Genomic DNA, 6,000 nt, shown 5'->3' with positions numbered 1-6,000 from the left:
AGTAGTTACTTAATAGTTTGCTTCCAATAGTTCGAGGCTTGCAATGTCTGTAAAGAATGATATTAATTTTGTGCAGTTCCTAGGGCAGAACCAGTGCCAGTTGTGTAAGGTGAGGGAAGTTGATATGATGATTACAAATCATATGACATAGGCTTTAGAGTTAAGCAGACCTGGATTTTAATTCTGTCATCAGCATTGGCTTTGGTAAAAGGAATGACTTTTATGCTTCATTTTCCTAATGTGCTAAATAGGTATAATAAGGCCTATCTCATTTTAAGGATTAGACATAATATATAAATGTGCTTAGTTCCTGGCATAGGTTAGTATTTAATAAATAATCATGATTACACATAAATGGATAATAGATTTCTAACACTGGAAAAATTCAAGTGTATAATGCTGTGGTGGGAATATTGGAGAGAGGATTCCTACTTAAGACAGGGGACTTAATTTAAGATCTATTCCCACTTTTAGCACAATGCCTTTAATTTCCACCTTGGTCTGAAATCTTTTCCCAGACTGCTTCTCCCTTGCTGCACAAAGCAATCCGTTGCAATCTATTGCCATCAAGTTGATACTCTCTGGTTGACTTCTGGAAGTCAGCTTGAAAGAAGTCAGAACAGGTTGTGGGGGTAGCTATGATAAAGAGGTCTGAGAGTAAGAAAATACAGTGTTCACAGGCAAGGGTCTTCTCCTTTAGTGTCTCCACTTGCTACTCGGGGAGCAGGCGAAGGTTTCAGGATTGATTATGCTACTAGAGGCACTAACTGAAAGAAGCCTCCACTGCACACCACATCAAACTCCTGGCAAGAGGGAAGCAAAAAACGTGATCCAGGTCAGGCGTGAAAAGCGGGTCTGGACTTGTTGGCTGGAACTAAGGGCAGGCAGTGTAGAAAGTCCCAGGGACCGAATGGAGGCCCTTAGATGCCATCAGTTTACAGCAAAAGTTGAGACAAAAAAGAGGAAAGCGACAGAAGGGGGGAAATAGGTTGGAGGGCTCCAGAGGGAAGAGGAAGGCTGGCAGGTCGTGGACTACTAGAGTTGTGAACCAGAACCTTGCCGGGGGGCGGACCTCTACCGAGTCTCCCAGCTGCTAGTCAGTCCAGCTAGGTCACTTCTGCAAACCTGTCTGTGGCCGGCAATCTCGGGCCGGCTTCGATCGCAGCCTTGATAACTTCCCTGCGGTCCCTCTCCCGCCCACTGGGTCCCACCCGCCTATTTGCCTTTAGCGCTGGGGGTCGACCAGATAGTCCGCGGCTCGGCTGCAGGCAAGACCCGGAGAGCGGATTTCGCTCCGGGCGGCGCGCGCGCGCGCGCGCTCCCTACGAGGATACTGGGCATGCGCGGCGCGCGGCTGGCTCGGCGGCGAGTGGTGAGCGGGCGGGCAGATCCAGACTTCGCTGGCAGCGGCAGGCGAGGCGGTGTCGGCGAGCGCCAGGTCCGCGCGGGGCTAGTCCCGGAGATCGCTTCTCTGCAACTAGGCGCAGACAGCGGCTGGGCGGCTCGCGAAGGACGGGGAGGGCGCCGTCCAGGTCGGAGGCTTCCTCTTGGCCACCTCCTACCTCGTCTGGGCTGGAGGCGCCTCCGGGGAAAGCCGCGGCTCCGAAGGCGGATCCGAGGTAAGAACCCCTCGGTGAGAGGCGCCCGCCGGGGTCCGACGGTGAGAACTCATCCTGGATGTTAAAAACCCGCCTTTGTGTGCTTGGAGGGAGCGGTGCCCGGCGCCGCGTCCGCCTTCATTCACTTTCACTGCTTTCAACTGGTGTCGGGAGCCAGGTGTGCGCGCCCGCGCGTCGGTCCCGGTGCGCCCGGGAGCCCGTGCCCACCCCGGCCGCCCACCCCGCGCCGCCCGCCGCGCCCGGGCTCCGGGAAGGTGAGCGGGGAAGATTCACGGTGTCCCTGCAATATTTCCTGGTAACCTGAGCTTCCGCAGATCCACCTGCGCTTCTCTGGGCGGCGGGGCGGCTACAGAACGACTGTTCTTCTCTGGGTTCATCGTAGACTTGGGGTTTGCAGAGCTACTCTCCCCACCTCCAAACGGGGAGGGGGTCTTTTCAGATTGACATTCTGGGACAAGGTCTCGCCAGCGCCTGTCTCCTCAAATGAATATAACTCTTTATATTCGAGGAGTTGTCACTTCTAATTCCTGTTGGCTGCCTCCCCCCCCCCCCCCCCCCCTTTTAAGCTTGCTCCGCTTTACTCATCATTTTACTTTCGGGAAGATGACCTTTTTGGTGCCTGTCAGTTAATGCCTTGGGAGTGGATTTCCCCACCTCTGCAGACCCTGCTGGCTCCTCAGATGCTCACTGTCTTTCCTTTCCTTTCCAGAATCTTTGCACCGATTGTCCTCTTCCTTTGCATTGTTTCTCAAATTCTTCTTTTCTCATAGTACTGCTGGAATCTCTGGGGGGCAGGACGCTGCGGTATTAGGATTTGAAATGCATAAATGTTGAGAGCGGTAGAGCATTAGGAATCGGAATCCTCCTTTATAAAATATATTTCAATGACATGCATGCTGGCTTTTTTTTTTTTTTAAAGGTTTCAGTTCTTGCCTGAGATGATAAGAGGAATAGCTAATATCTTAAGAGTTCAGATAAAACTTGGTTCTCGAGGTATGTGAATAGCTTGATTTTGGCTTTGTTATTCCGAAGGAGATAGGAGAAAGGATTTCCAGAAGACTGCTTTATATATGTGTCAACAACAGAGCAACTGTGTTGTGTATTGCTTGCAATTTATTTCCGTGGAAAGGATACCATTCTTCTTTCTACAGCGACTTGGGTTTTTGCAAAGTGTGCGCTAGTAATTTAGATCATGTGGTCTTTGAAATTAAAGTCAGTGTCATCCTCTCTCACCTTAGTATAGATTTTCAATTTGAGTTGTAGTTTTCTGGACATGCTACAGTTTTTAAGTTGCTGGTCTGGAAAATTTTGGGTCATGGGTTCAAATTTTTACTTACACTTTGAAAAAATAATGCACTTTATAAATATACCATGTAAAGGGTAGATTAGGATATATCACAAATGTAGTAACGTTTTATAGAATGCCTTTAGTGCAGAATTCATAGAGTAAGACTTTTTAAAATTCCACAAGCCATTCATTTCACAGCAGAAAAAAAAGAAAACTTGCTTTTTAATTCCACTAATCTGAGAGATACCACTTTTTATAATATTTGATACATACTCTTTGAAATCTTTTTTTTCCTTCCATCTCCAATGTCATTCAATATGATTATATAGTGATTTTCAGCTTTGTAGTGTGGGAATACTTTAAATTAAATTGTATTTAGGGTGATTTCCCCCCCCCCCAAAATGGCTTAATCTTGTTCCCTATCAGGAATCTAATGTCTAAATAAAAGCAACATTTCCTTTTGCTTTAATCTTTAGCTTTTCTTGCTTTAAAGTTTTTATCTATGCTGATACTTTTTGGATAGTAGTCCTTTTCTATGCTATGACATAGGTCTTCTGTTCTTTGCTTTCAATATTTTTATTTGATACATTTGAAGTCCTAATTTTGTCTACTCTTTCTTTTTCCTCTACTGTTTTCTTCATTTACCTCTAATAATTTTGCGCTAGCTCACTTGAACCATGGTTTATATAAGAAAATTTAGTATTCAGAATAAAAGATGATAGTTTTTCTCAAGTCTCTCTCTAGATGCTTGAAGTTTTGTTGGATGAATATTTTAGCACTGATTTGATTTATATAAAATTTAGGTTAGCTTTTCTGAGTTGTATGGCTCCAGCATATTTGGTAGTTATTTAGATCATCAGAAAACAACACAAGTGAATGATTGATAGGTTACAAATTTTCAGACATCTGCAATGGTCTGTAAAGGGAAAAAGTGGAATTTTCATTAAAGTACTTCAGCTATAATACACCCCTTCTGGGAATTACTGCATGAAATTGTTTGCAGCTGTTAGTGATTGAAAAATATTTTCTTAAAAAGAAAGTCCTGTAGCAGAATAGTTGTAAACATTCTAAATTTAATATATGCAAGGAAGTTGTGAAGTTCTTCAGTGTTTCACTACAACATCTTCAATATTTTCTAGATGCATTCTTAAATGAGATTTTAAAAATATATTTTATTTTTTAGATCAGTTTCATATTTACAGAAAAAATTATAAAGTTAGTGATTTCTCATGTATCCCTCTACCCAGTTTCCCCTCTTATTAACATCTCACATTGGTATTTATTACAGTTAATGAACCAATATTGCTACATTATTATTAACTAAAGTTTATACTTTATTTAGATTTCCTTAGTTTTTATCTAATCTCCTTTTTCTGTTCTAGGATCCTATCATAGGCTATTACACTTAATGATCAAGTCTCCTTAAGCTCCTCTTGGCTGTGACAGTTTGTTTGTCTTTCCTTGTTTTTGATGACCATCGTAGTTGTGAGGAGTTATATACTTAAGGAGTGGAGAGTTACGTATCTTTTCCTCAAGGGTGGAGTATCTGTATAAATTACTTGGAATTCTTCTGCATGTCTTTCTCCCATTTATGTATATACTCAGTTATTTACTTATGTTTATCTGGACTTTATACACACACACACACACACACACACACATATAAAATTAGAGGCACAGTGCACGAAATTCATGCATGGGGGGTGGGGTGGGGCTGGGGTAAGGGTCGTCTCCCTCAGCCCAGCCTGCACCTTCTCCAATCCGGGAGCCCTCGGGGGATGTCCAACTGCCAGTTTAGGCCCAATCCCCTGACCAGCAGTTGGACATCCCTCTCATAACCTGGGACCGCTGGCTCCTAACTGCTCACCTGTCTGCCTGCCTGATTGCCCCTAACTGCCCCTCTCTGCGGGCCTGGTTGCCCCCAACTGCCCCCCCACCCCCCGCTGGCCTGGTTGCCCTCAAATGCCCCCCCCCCCAGCCTGATCGCCCCCCAACCCCGCCAGCCTGGTCACTCCACGCAGCCTGTTGTTCAGTCGTTTGGTCATCCCTCACTAACCCCCCCTGACGGCCTGGTCACCGCATGCAGCCTGCTGTTCAGTCGTTTGGTCGTCCCTCACTAACCCCCCTGCCGGCCTGGTCACCCCACACAGCCTGCTGTTCAGTTGTTTGGTCATCCCTCACTAACCCCCCTGCTGGCCTGGTCACCCCACGCAGCCTGCTGTTCAGTTGTTTGGTCGTCCCTCACTAACCCCCCTGCCGGCCTGGTCACCCCACGCATCCTGCTGTTCAGTCGTTTGGTCGTCCCTCACTAACCCCCCTGCCGGCCTGGTCACCCCACGCAGCCTGCTGTTCGGTTGTTACTGTGATGGTGTCCTGGACAATTTGCATATTCCTCTATTATTAGTATAGATTATTAGTATAGATATATCTAGGATGGAGCCAACTATAAAATATATATATGTATATATAAATAGATAAACACACACATGTATATATATACATATATAGTATGTATATAACATATATATCACAATTACACTTTGGGTTATAATCTATTACTACTTTTTTTTCTTGCTCAAATTGTTTCAGCTTTGACCATTGGGAGCTCTTTCAGTTGCCTCCATCATTTTTTAAAAATCACTTTCTACATTAAAAGATGATTCAGGCTTATATTGTATATTTCTATTTCCTGCCCCAGTACTAGACTTAGCCAGAAAGAATCTGGCTCATTTTCTTGGGAAATGGTATTAGAAACTAAGATGTGGGTGCTCGGGGTTCTTGTGGCTACTGGTGTGTCATTTCTTCTAGGCCCTCTCATTTGACACAGCAGGAAATACATGTGTGTATACAAACCCATGAACATACACTTATCTATACATATTTCTCTGTGTAACCATGTGTATCATATTAAGCTAATAATGAGTTCATATGGATGTCCCTTCTCTACCTAATCCATTACCACCTATATCACTCTGGCCTTCTCCCCCTGCTTATCTGTAAACTCACTCCAACAGTGAGAAGAAAGCTGGCTCCCACCATTTGCCATCCATTTACTTAATTGTTCAATTCCATTATATATGTACAGCAGTATTG

At 44.6% G+C, this 6,000-nt stretch overlaps 1 protein-coding gene across 4 annotated transcripts in view; it reads left to right on the top strand.

Moving 5' to 3' along the window:
* Positions 1–1,372: 1,372 nt before the first annotated feature.
* Positions 1,373–6,000, top strand: part of EPS8 (epidermal growth factor receptor pathway substrate 8) — a 172,561-nt gene continuing 167,933 nt past the window's right edge. For 2 of the 4 annotated variants that reach the window (XM_059682300.1, XM_059682294.1), the window contains exon 1: positions 1,373–1,619. The gene's annotated coding sequence lies outside the window, so the exon portion shown is untranslated. Of the gene's footprint in view, positions 1,620–2,538; positions 2,613–6,000 lie in introns of all 4 variants that reach the window. The other 2 variants (XM_059682297.1, XM_059682301.1) reach the window with 2 other exon arrangements.

Source organism: Myotis daubentonii, chromosome 2 (assembly GCF_963259705.1).
Source record: "Myotis daubentonii chromosome 2, mMyoDau2.1, whole genome shotgun sequence".
Taxonomy (NCBI): Eukaryota; Metazoa; Chordata; class Mammalia; order Chiroptera; family Vespertilionidae; genus Myotis; species Myotis daubentonii.
Note: the sequence above shows the minus strand (reverse complement) of the source record. Positions and strands in the feature narration are given on the sequence as shown.